This window comes from Mesoplodon densirostris, chromosome 5 (genome assembly GCF_025265405.1).
Source record: "Mesoplodon densirostris isolate mMesDen1 chromosome 5, mMesDen1 primary haplotype, whole genome shotgun sequence".
NCBI classification, from domain to species: domain Eukaryota; kingdom Metazoa; phylum Chordata; class Mammalia; order Artiodactyla; family Ziphiidae; genus Mesoplodon; species Mesoplodon densirostris.
The window spans coordinates 150,293,149-150,305,263 of NC_082665.1; the positions used below are offsets into that span (position 1 = coordinate 150,293,149).

The window sequence follows — 12,115 nt, forward strand, 5'->3', positions numbered from 1 at the left end:
CAAGTCTTAATAAATTTAAAAAGATTGAAATCATACAAACTATGTTGTTTGATCGCAATGGAATGAAACTAGAAACAAGAAAAACTGGAAACTTACAAATGTGTGGAAATTAAACATCACACTTTTTTTAAATAAATTTATTTATTTTTGGCTGTGTTGGGTCTTCCTTGCTGCGCACAGGCTTTCTCTACCTGCGGTGAGTGGGGACTACTCTTCGTTGCGGTGCATGGGCTCCTCATTGCGGTGGCTTCTCTTATTGCAGAGCACGGGCTCTAGGCACGTGGGCTTCGGTTGCTGTGGTGCACAGGCTCAGTAGTTGTGGCTCACAGGCTCTAGAGCCCAGGCTCAGTAGTTGTGGCACACCTGCTTAGTTGCTCCGCAGCATGTGGGATCTTCCCGGACCAGGGCTTGAACACGTGTCCCCTGCACTGGCAGGCGGATTCTTAACCACTGCACCACCAGGGAAGACCTAAAAATCACACTCTTAAAACAGCCAATGGATCAAAGATGAAATCAAGGGAAATTAGAAAATACTGAGAAATGAAAACATACAAAAACTTACGAGATGCAGCAAAACAGTGCTAAGAGGGGAATTTAAAGCTGTTAAACACATTAAGAAAGTAAGTTCTCAGGGCTTGCCTTGTGGCTCAGTGGTTAAGAATCCGCCTGCCAATGTAGGGGACGGGGGTTCGAGCCCTGGTCCAGGAAGATCCCACATGCCGCGGAGCAACTAAGCCCATGCACCACAACTACTGAGCCTGCGCTCTAGAGCCTGCGAGCCACAACTACTGAGCCTATGTGCCACAACTTCTGAACCCCGTGTGCCTAAAGCCCATGTTCTACAACAAGAGAAGCCACCAAAATGAGAAGCCCACGCACTGCAACGAAGAGTAGCCCGCGCTTACCGCAACTAGAGAAAGCCTGTGCGTAGCAACAAAGACCCAATGCAGCCAAAAAAATCAATAAGCAAAAAAAAAAAAAAAAAAAAGGAAAGTAAGTTTTCAACCTAACTTTACATCTTAAGGAACTAAAAGAAAAGAAAAGAAAAAGAACTAAACCCAAAGTTAGCAAAAGAAAGAAAATAAAGATTAGAGCTGAGATAAATGAAAAATAAAAAAAATAGAGGGAGAAAAAAAAATCAGTAACACCAGAACTTGGTTCCTCAAAAATATCAATAAAATAGACAAATATTTAGCTAGATGGACTAAGAAAAAATAGACTCAAATTACTAAGATCACAAATGAATGTGGGGACATCACTACCAATTCCATAGAAATAAAAAGATTATAGGAGTACTATGAACAATTCTATACAGCAAATTGGATAACCTGGATGATATGGACAAATTCCTAAAAATACACAACCTACCGCCAAGACTGAATCATGAAAAAATAGAAAATCTGAATAGAACTGTAACTAGTAAGGAGACAATCAGTAATCAAAAATCTCCCAAAGAAAAGCCCAAGACCAAATGGCTTCACCAGTGAAGTCTACCAAACATTTTAAGAAAGATTAAACACCAATCCTTCTCAAGCTCTTCCCAACAAATTAAAGAGAAGGAAATACCTCCTAATTCATTCTGAGACCCAGCATTACCTTAATACCAAAGCCAGACAAAGACACTACAAGAAAAGTACACATCAATATCCCATATAAATATTGATGCAGAAATGCTCAACAAAATACTAGCAGATCTAATACAACATTTCATAAGGAATTATACACCAAGACCAAGAGGAATTCTTCCCTGAAATGCAAGGATGGTTGAACACACCAATATCAATACACCACATTAAAAGAACAAAGGGAAAAAATTACATGATCATTTCAATGCAGAAAAAGCATCACAAAATTCAATACTCTTTCATGATAAATATACTCAGAAAACTAGAAAGAAACTATTTCAACATGATTAAGGCCACATATGAAAAACCCACAGCTAACATTATACTCAATGGTTAAAGACTGGAAGCTTTTCCTCTAAGATCAGGGACAAGGCAAGGATGCCTGCTTTCTCCACTTCCATTCAACACAGTACTGGAAATCCTAGCCAGAGCAATTAGTCAAGAAAAAGAAAAAGGCACCCAAATCAGAAAGGAAGAAGTAAAACTATCTGTTTGCAGATGACATGGATTTTATATGTAGATAACCCCAAAGATTCCACACACGCACAAAGTTAGAATAAACAAATTAAGTTGCAGGATACAAAAGTAACACACCAAAATCAGTTGCATTTCCGTATGCTAACGATGACGCATCTGAAAAGGAAGTTACAAAAACAATTTCATTTACAATAGTTTCTAAAAGGATAAAGTACTTAGGTATAACTTAGCCAAAAACGCAAAAAAAAAAAAAAACTTGTACAGTGAAAATTATAAAACATTTCTGAAAGAAATTAAATAAGACATAATGGAAAAGATATCTTCTATTTATGGATTGAAAGACTCAATATTGTTAAGATGTAAAAACTACCAAAAGCAATGTACAGATTCAACATCATCCCTACCAAAATCTCAATGACATTTTTGCAGAAATAGAAAAATCCATCCTAAAGTTGATGTGGAATCTCAAGGGACTCTGTGTACAGCCAAAACAATTCTGAAACAGAACAAGGTTGGAGGTCTCACACTTCCTGACTTCAAAACCTACTAAAAAGCTACAGAAATCAAAACAGTGTGGTACTGGCATAAAGACAGACATATAGACCAATGGAACAGAATAGAGAGCCCAGAAATAAACCCTTCCATGCCTGGTCAAATGGTTTTCAACAATGATACTTAGACCATTCAATGGAGAAAGAACAGTCTTTTCAACAAATGGTGCCAGATCCCACTCCTGGGCATATATCCAGAGAAAACTCCATTCAAAAAAGATAGGTGCACCTCAGTATTCATATTTATAGCACTATTTATAATAGCCAAGACATGGAATCAACCTAAATGTCCATCAACAGATGAGTGGATAAAGATGTGGTATATATATACAATAGAATACTACTCAGCCGTAAAAAAGAATGAAATAATGCCATTTGCAGCAACATGGATGGACCTAGAGATTATCATACTAACTGAACCAAGTCAGAAAGAGAAGACAAATATCATATGATATCACTTATATATGGAATCTAAAATATGATACAAATGAACTTGTTTACAAAACAGAAACAGACTCCCAGACATAGAAAACAAACTTATGGTTATCAGAGAGGAAGGGGTGGGGCTTCCCTAGTGGCGCAGCAGTTGAGAGTCCGCCTGCCGATGCAGGGGACACGGGTTCATGCCCCAGTCCGGGAAGATACCACATGCTGCGGAGCAGCTGGGCCCGTGAGCCACGGCTGCTGAGCCTGCGCGACTGGAGCCTGTGCTCCGTGACGGGAGAGGCCACAACAGTGAGAGGCCCGCGTACCGCAAAAAAAAAAAAAAAGAGGAAGGGGTGGAGAGAGGAATAAATTAGGAGTTTGGGGTTGACAGATACACACGACTATATATAAAATAAGACAACAAGGGCCCACTGTATAGCACAGGAAACTAGATTCAATATCCTGTAATAAACTATAATGGAAAAGGAAAAAATAGTGCTAGGAAAACTGGATATCCATGTGCAAAAACATGAAGTTGGACCTTATGTTACATCACATACAAAAATTAACTCAAAATGGATCAAAGGACTAAACATAAGAGCTAAAACTACAAAACTTAGAAGGAAACATATAGGGAAAGTACGTGACACTGGATTTGGCAAGATGTCTTGGGTATGATAACAATAGCAGAGATTACAAAAGTAGACAAACTGGATTTCATCAAAATTAAAATCTTCTGTGCAAAGAACACTAACAGAATGAAAAGGCAGCCCACAGAATGGGAGAAAATATTTTCAAATCATGATCTGTTAAGGGGTTAATATTAGAATATATGAAGAACTCCTACTACTCAACAACAATAAAATGATCCAATCAAAAAATGAACAGAAGACTTGCATAGACATGTCTCCAAAAAAGATATACCAATGGCAAATAATATGGAGAGAGGCTCAACATCACTAATCATTTGGGAAATATAAATGAAAACCACAGTGAGATACCCCTTCACACACATTAGGATAGCTATTATCAAAACAGAAAACAGGGCCTCCCTGGTGGCGCAGTGGTTGAGAGTCCGCCTGCCGATGCAGGGGATACGGGTTCGTGCCCCGGTCTGGGAGGATCCCATATGCCGCGGAGCGGCTGGGCCCGTGAGCCATGGCCGCTGAGCCTGCGCATCCGGAGCCTGTGCTTCGCAACGGGAGAGGCCACAACAGTGAGAGGCCCGCACACCGCAAAAAAAAAAAAAAAAAAAAAAAAACAGAAAACAAACACTGGCAAGGATGTAGAGAAATTGGAACCCTTTGTGCATTGCTGGTGGGAATGTAAAATGGTGCAGCCACTGTGGAAAACAGTGTGATGTTTCTTCAAACTATTAAACAGAATTACCATAACACCCAGTAACTGCACTCCTAGGTGTATGCCCAAAAGAACTGAAAACAGGGATTCAAACAGATACATGTACACCAACGTTTATTACAGCGTTATTCATAGTAGCCAAAAGGTGGAAACAACTCAAGTGTTCACTGGCAGATGAATGAATAGACAAAGTGTAGTATTACATACAAAGGTATATTAATCAGTCTAAAAAGGAATGCAGTTCTGACACATGGTACCATACGGATGAACCTTGAAGACATTATGCTAAGTGACATAAGCCAGTCACAAATGGACAAATAGTGTAGGAGTCCACCAATTCAGCAACAGAAAGGGCCTGGGAGTAGGGAATGGAGAACTAATGTTTAACGAGTACAGAGTTTCAACTGGGGTAGATGAAAAAGTTCTGGAGATGACTGGTGACGATAGTTGCACAAAAAATGTAAAGGTACCTAAGGCGACAGAACTGTAACTTAAATCTTACCACTTAACCATTTCTTGTGTATATTCTACAATTTTTTTAAACGTACTGTATCAGTGTTAAACGTCTGGAATTTAACAACTGGTTATGTAAGAAAACATCCTAGTTCTTAATTATATACTGGGGACTTCCCTCGCGGCCCGGGGCTAAGACTCCACACTCACAACGCAGGGGGCCCAGGTTCGATCCCTGGTCAGGGAACTGGATCCCACACGCTGCAACTAAGAGTTCACATGCCACAACTAAGAGTTTGCATGCCACAACTAAAGATCCAGCATGCCACAGCAAAGATCCCACAAGCGGCAATGAAGATCCTGTGTGCCGCAACTAAGACATGGCACAGCCTAATTAATTAATTAATTTTAAAAAAAGAATTATATACTGAAGCATTAAAAAGGTAAAGAGACATGATATATGTAACCCACTCTCAAACAGTTAAGAATTCTGTAAATTTGAAATTTCAAGATAAAAAGATTTTTTTTAAATTCTGCTCAAAGGATAGCATTGAGAAGAAAAAATGAAGTCACAGAGTGGGAGAAGACAGGTGCAATATATATAATTGATAAAGAACTTCATCCAGAATATACAAAGAACTGCTAAAAATCAGTAAGAAGAAAACAAAAACCTCAATTTTTAAAAATGGGTAAAACAGATAAACAGCCATGCCATGAAAGAAACATGAGGGAATTCCCTGACGATCCAATGGTTAGGACTCAGCGCTTTCACTGCTGAGGCCCAGGTTCAATCCCTGGTCAGGGAGCTAAGATCCCGCAAGCTGCGCAGCACAACCAAAAAAAAAAAGAAAGAAAAAAAGAAAAAAGAAACATATGAAAAGGTGTTCAACCTCATTAGTCATGAAAATGCAGATTAAAACGATGAGAGGGCTTCCCTGGTGGTGCAGTGGTTTAATAATCCGCCTGCCAATGCAGGAGACATGGGTTCGAGCCCTGGTCCGGGAAGATTCCACATGCCGCAGAGCAACTAAGCCAGTGCGTCACAATGACTGAGCCTGTGCACCACAACTACTGAGCCTACAAGCTACATCTACTGAAACCTGCGTGCTTAGAGCCCATGCTCCGCAACAAGAGAAGCTACTGCAGTGAGAAGCCCGCGCACTGCAACAAAGAGTAGCCCCCGCTCACCACAACTAGGGAAAGCCCGCGTGCAGCAACAAACACCCAATGCAGCCAAAAATAAATAGAATTAAAATTAAAAACAAAACAGAAAAAAAATGAGAGATCACACCACATGCAAACTGGCATAATTAAATTATGTCAATAAAAGTGCTGGCACAGACGTAGAACAAGTGAAATTCTCACACACTGCTAGTAGAAGTGTAAATTGCTGCAACTTCTTCATCAAACAGGCATTACATAGAAAAGCGGAAGACAGGTATATCCTATGACTTAAAATTGCCCCACCTTGAGAAACTGAAATATGTATGCGCCAAGATACATGTATAAGAATGCTTATATCAGAATCATCTGCAATGACAAAAATCTTGAAACACAAATATCCATCAACAGTAGAAAGGATGAGGATCTTAAGATAATATACTACACAGCTATTAAAATGAACTACATTTACAAAGAACATGGATAAATCTTATAAACATGCGACACAGTCACACAAAAGAATGCATGTTATGTTTCACTTTACATTAAAGGTAAAATAGGCAGCATTAACCCCATTGTTTAGTGAGGCATAATTAAAATTTTAAACTGTAGAGCAAAGCAAATTTTAAAATTACCATAGGGCCTCCCTGGTGGCGCAGTGGTTGAGAGTCCGCCTGCCGATGCAGGGGATACGGGTTCGTGCCCCGGTCTGGGAGGATCCCATATGCCGCGGAGCGGCTGGGCCCGTGAGCCATGGCCGCTGAGCCTGCGCATCCGGAGCCTGTGCTCCGCAACGGGAGAGGCCACAACAGTGAGAGGCCCGCTTACGGCAAAAAAAAAAAAAAAAAAAAAAAAATTACCATAAAAGTTGAGACAAATACTTCTAGGCGGGATGGATGGAGACAATACTGATTACGAGGGGAATGGGGGCAGGCTTCTGGAGGGCCATTTCTTGATCTGGGTGTCATTTATATGGATCTGTACTTTATAATAATTGCTAAACTTTACGTATTTTATGTACTTCCCTGAGTATGTATTACATTAGAAATTTTAAATTGTTTAAAATTTTTTAATTAACTGGGAGAGGAGGCTGAGACAGAAGCAGGAAGACCAGTTAGAAGGATTATGCAATAACCCAGGTGCGGTGCTTGAATCAAAGTAACAGCAGTGCAAGTAACAAGAAGTACATAGGCATTTTATTATATTTTAGATTATACCCTAAAATAGAGCAAATATGATTTTAGACTGATTGAACTCGGAATGTAACAGAAAAATGAGTCAACATTTTTGACCTGAGCCATTGGAAGGCTGGTCATGCCATTTATTGAGATGGGGAGGCTATAAGAGAGCACTTTGGGAGGGGCTCATTAGAGATCAAAACCTATCAATTTTGAGAAACCCATTAAAGTCCAAATGGAAATGTTGATAGGCAACTGAATGTGTAATCCTGGAGTTCAGGAGACCGTTCCATCCTGAAGAAATAGGTTTGAGAGTTGTCAGCATATACATAGATGGATATTTAAAGTCTTGAGGTAGGATAAGATCACCTAGGGAATGAGCGAATTGCTAGAAGAAAACCAAGAGAGTATAGTGCCCTGATGTTTCAAAGAGGAAGAAGTGATGACACAGGTCAAATGCTGCTGGAAGGTCAAGTAAGATAGGACTGAGAAATGTCAATTGGATTTAATGATATAGAAATCGTTGGCGTCTTTGATACAAGAAACTGCCATTATCAGTGACCCTGAATAGAACAATATCCTTTCCATCATAAATTAAATGTCTAAATATATTTAGATCTATCTGTCAATTCTGTTCTATTTCTCAATTCTGTTCTGTTCCCTGGTCTATTTATTTACAAACTGAACAAATAGTTCTAGTTATTTTAGCTTTAAAACATATTTTCTCACCTGGCAGGGCTAGCCCTTCATTGCACTTCCTTCATGGAATGTCTACTCTTACATTGCAGTTTGCTTGTTAATATGAACTTGTCTAGACCTTTAAGAAAGAATCTGTTAGCATTTTTATTGTACTCTCATTAAGCACATGGAATAGTTAAGATGTAGAATGGTTAAGGCTTAATGATTAGTTGCGGAGGACAAGAAAGAGGAGGTGGTGCCAATATGCAGGTATTAATTAAAGTTCTGCAAGTGGAGGATGGGATTGCTTAGGATGAAAACACAGGATTAAAAGATACAGCATACAAAAAGTCAACATACAGAAATCAGTTGTATTTCTATACACTATGTACAAAATATACACTATATAGAAAATATCTGGAAAAGAAATAAAACCTGCCCATTCACGACAGCATCAAACATTACAAAATACCGATGTATAAACTTAACCAAGGAGGTGAAAGATCTAAACACTGAAAATGATAGGACTTTGATGAAAAACACCAAAGATGACACAAGTGGGGAAAAAATCCCATGTTTATCAAAATATTGTTAAAATGTCTGTACCACCCAAAGCCATCTATACATTCCATGCAACTCCTATCAAAATTCCAATGTCATTTTTCTACAGAAGTATGGCATCACATAAAAAGAAACACAGACCAATGGAACAGAATCAAGAGCCCAGAAACAAACTCTCACGTATACAGTCAACGAATACTTGACAAGGGAGCCAAGAACACTAAATGGGGAAAAGATAGTCTCTTCAATAAATGATGGTGGGAAAACTGGATAACCACATGCAGAAGATGAAACTGGACACATATCCTACACCACTCACAAAAATTAACTCAAAATAGGTTAAAGACTTAAAGACCCGACTCTGTAAAACTCCTAGAGAAAAACATAGGAGAAACACTCCCTGACACTGCTCTTGGCAATAATTTTATGGATGACACCAAAAGCAAACGCAACAGAAACAAAAATTAATAAGTGGGACTACTGCAAACTAAAAAGTTTCTACACAGCAAAAGCAACAATCAACAAAATGAAAGGCAACCTGCCGAATAGGAGAAAATATTTGCAAATCATATATCTGATAAGGGATTAATATCCAAAATAAATAGAGAACTCGTAAAACTTAACAGCAAAAAAAAATTTTTTGATTAAAAAATGGGTAGAGGATCTGAACAGACATTTTTCCAAAGAAAACATACAAATGGCTAATGAAAAGATGCTCAACATCACTCATCATCAGGGAAATGCAAATCAAAACCCCAATGAGGTTTTAGCCTCACACCTCTTAGAATGGCTATGATCAAAAAGACAAGAAATAACAAGTACTAGTAAAGTTCTGGAGAAAAGGGAACACTTGTGCACTCTTGGTAGGAATATAAATTGATACAGCCACTACAGAAAACAGTATGGAGGTTCCCCAAAAAACTAAAAATAGAACTACCAAATGATCCAGCAATCCCACTTCTGGGTATATATCCAAAGAAAATAAAATCAGGACCTCAAACAGATGACTGTATTCCCATTTCACTGCAGCATTATTCACAGTGGCCAAGATATGGAAACAACCTAAGTGTCCATCAATGGATGAATGGATTAAAAAAAATGTGACATACATACAAATACACATATACACACAGAATTATCCACTGGATATCCATATCAATAAAAAAAGTGACACATACATACACACAGACAAACACAGAGAAGTATTATTCAGCCATGAGAAAGAAGGAAATCCTGCCATTCGTGACATGAATGGATCTTTAGGGCATTTCACTTAGCGTATGCTAACTAAAATAAGTCAGACAGAGGAAGAGAAATACTGTATGATCTCACTTATACATGGAACCTGAAACAGCTGAACTCACAGAAGAAGAACAGTGGTTACTAAGAGCGGGGGCGGTGTTGGAGTGACGGGAGATGTTGGTCAAAAGATACAAACTTCCAGTTATAAGATGAAGAAGTTCTGGGGATCTAATGTACAACATGGAGATTATAGTTAACAGTACTGTATCACATACTTGAAAACTGCTAAGAGAGTAGATCTTAAACGTTAATCACCACAAAAAAGAAATGGTAATTATGAGAGCACTATGGGGGTAATCATTTTACAATATGTAAGTATCAAATCAACATGTACACCTTAAGGGGGCTTCCCTGGTGGCACAGTGGTTAAGAATCCGCCTGCCAATGCAGGAGACACGGGTTCGAGCCCTGGTCTGGAAAGATCCCACATGCAGCAGAGCAACTGATACTGTGTGCCACAACTACTGAGCCTGCACTCTAGAGCCTTCGAGCCACAGCTACTGAAGCCTGCGTGCCTAGAGCCTGTGCTCCACAACAAGAGAAGCCACCGCAATGAGAAGCCCGTGCACCACAACGAAGAGTAGCCCCTGCTCACTGCAACTAGAGAAAGCCTGCGCGCAACAATGAAGACCCAACGCAGCCAAAAATTAATTAATTAATTAATTTTAAAAAAACTGTACACCTTAAACTTAAACAATGTTACATGTCAATTATATCTCAATAAAACTGGGAAAAAATGTTTTAAAAATAAGACAAAGCAGGGCTTCCCTGGTGGTGCAGTGGTTAAGAATCCGCCTGCCAATGCAGGGAACACGGGTTCAAGCCCTGGTCCGGGTAGATCCCACATGCCGCGGAGCAACTAAGCCCGTGCACCACAACTACTGAGACTGTGCTCTAGAGTCTGCAAGCCACAACTACAGAGCCTACATGTCACAACTACTGAAGCCCATGCGCCTAGAGCCCGTGCTCCACAACAAGAAGCCACTGCAGTGAGAAGCCAGCGCACTGCAATGAAGAGTAACCCCCACTCGCCTCAACTAGAGAAAGCCCACGTGCAGCAATGAAGACCCAACACGGCCAAAAAAAAAAGAATAAATTAATTTTTTTAAAAAAATAAGAGAAAGCAGTTTAGAATTTGCCAGCATGTATGTAGGGAGAGGAGGAAACAATGGCCTTAGCCAGAGGAATTGATCCCACACCTCCATTCCTGCCACGTAAGAAGACAACTGGGGTAGCACCATATAGGAATGGCATATATAGATTTAGGGGGCAAAGTTCAAGGATCCTGCTTTGCTCAGGAAATAAGAGATGTGGTCATCTTAATTTTTTTTTTTTTTTTTTTTTTTTTGCGGTAGGCGGGCCTCTCACTGTTGTGGCCTCTCCCCTTGCAGAGCACAGGCTCCGGACGCGCAGGCTCAGCGGCCATGGCTCACGGGCCCAGCCGCTCTGCGGCATGTGGGATCTTCCCAGACCGGGGCACGAACCCGTGTCCCCTGCATCGGCAGGCGGACTCTCAACCACTGCACCACCAGGGAAGCCCGGTCATCTTAATTTTTAAAGTCCACCCTAGACTGAACATTGAACATTTAGGTTGCTTTTAATCTGTCACCAAGAAGGAATAGTTGAGTCAAGGGGTAAGCACTTTGCTAAACTTTAATTCCTACTGCCAAAGAGAAAAGTGTTTCCTATTTACACTCCCTCTATTTACACTGTTTTCATACTGGATGACTCTCTTTCCTTTTTGCCCCCTAATTTGTCTTGACATTTATTGCTCATTATGGTTAAAAATATTTAAGAAGAAAAGACTGATTTTTTTTTAAGTATCAGGTTAAAGGTAATTACCCATGTATGATTTCAAATAGGCTTCTTTTAAAAATCATTTTAAAATATCGTTTCATATAAATCATGTAATAAAGATATGTACCTCTTTATAATGAAGTTGGAGATCAGATTTACCATTACCGTCATCGACAAAATGTAAAAAAATGGCAAACAGCTGAAGAAATAAAGGTGGGACATAAGATACAACCTCCTAGTGAAGCAGTTTACAGAAAAGCTTTCCATGAGAAACTTTCTGAATAGGATTCAGTAAACGATCATCTGTCTGGGCAGAGGATAGGACCTTTGATTACCTGAAAATCATTTGCAATTCAGATCAACAAGTAAAATCACCCACCAATGAAGTAGACAAGCACATTCTGCCACTGAACCCACACAAGCTACAGTCTTCATGCCAAAACCTTCTCTCCACCAAGACCTTATCAGCACTGCATTGAAATCCAATAAGCGTGCAGATAACAACCCAGATCTGGGTCAGGAATTATTGTTATTGCAGGTGAGGTAC

General features: G+C 39.6%; 1 protein-coding gene across 1 annotated transcript in view; it reads right to left on the reverse strand.

Moving 5' to 3' along the window:
• Nucleotides 1–12,115, reverse strand: part of PCCB (propionyl-CoA carboxylase subunit beta) — a 93,260-nt gene that overhangs the window by 57,965 nt on the left and 23,180 nt on the right. The window lies entirely within an intron of this gene.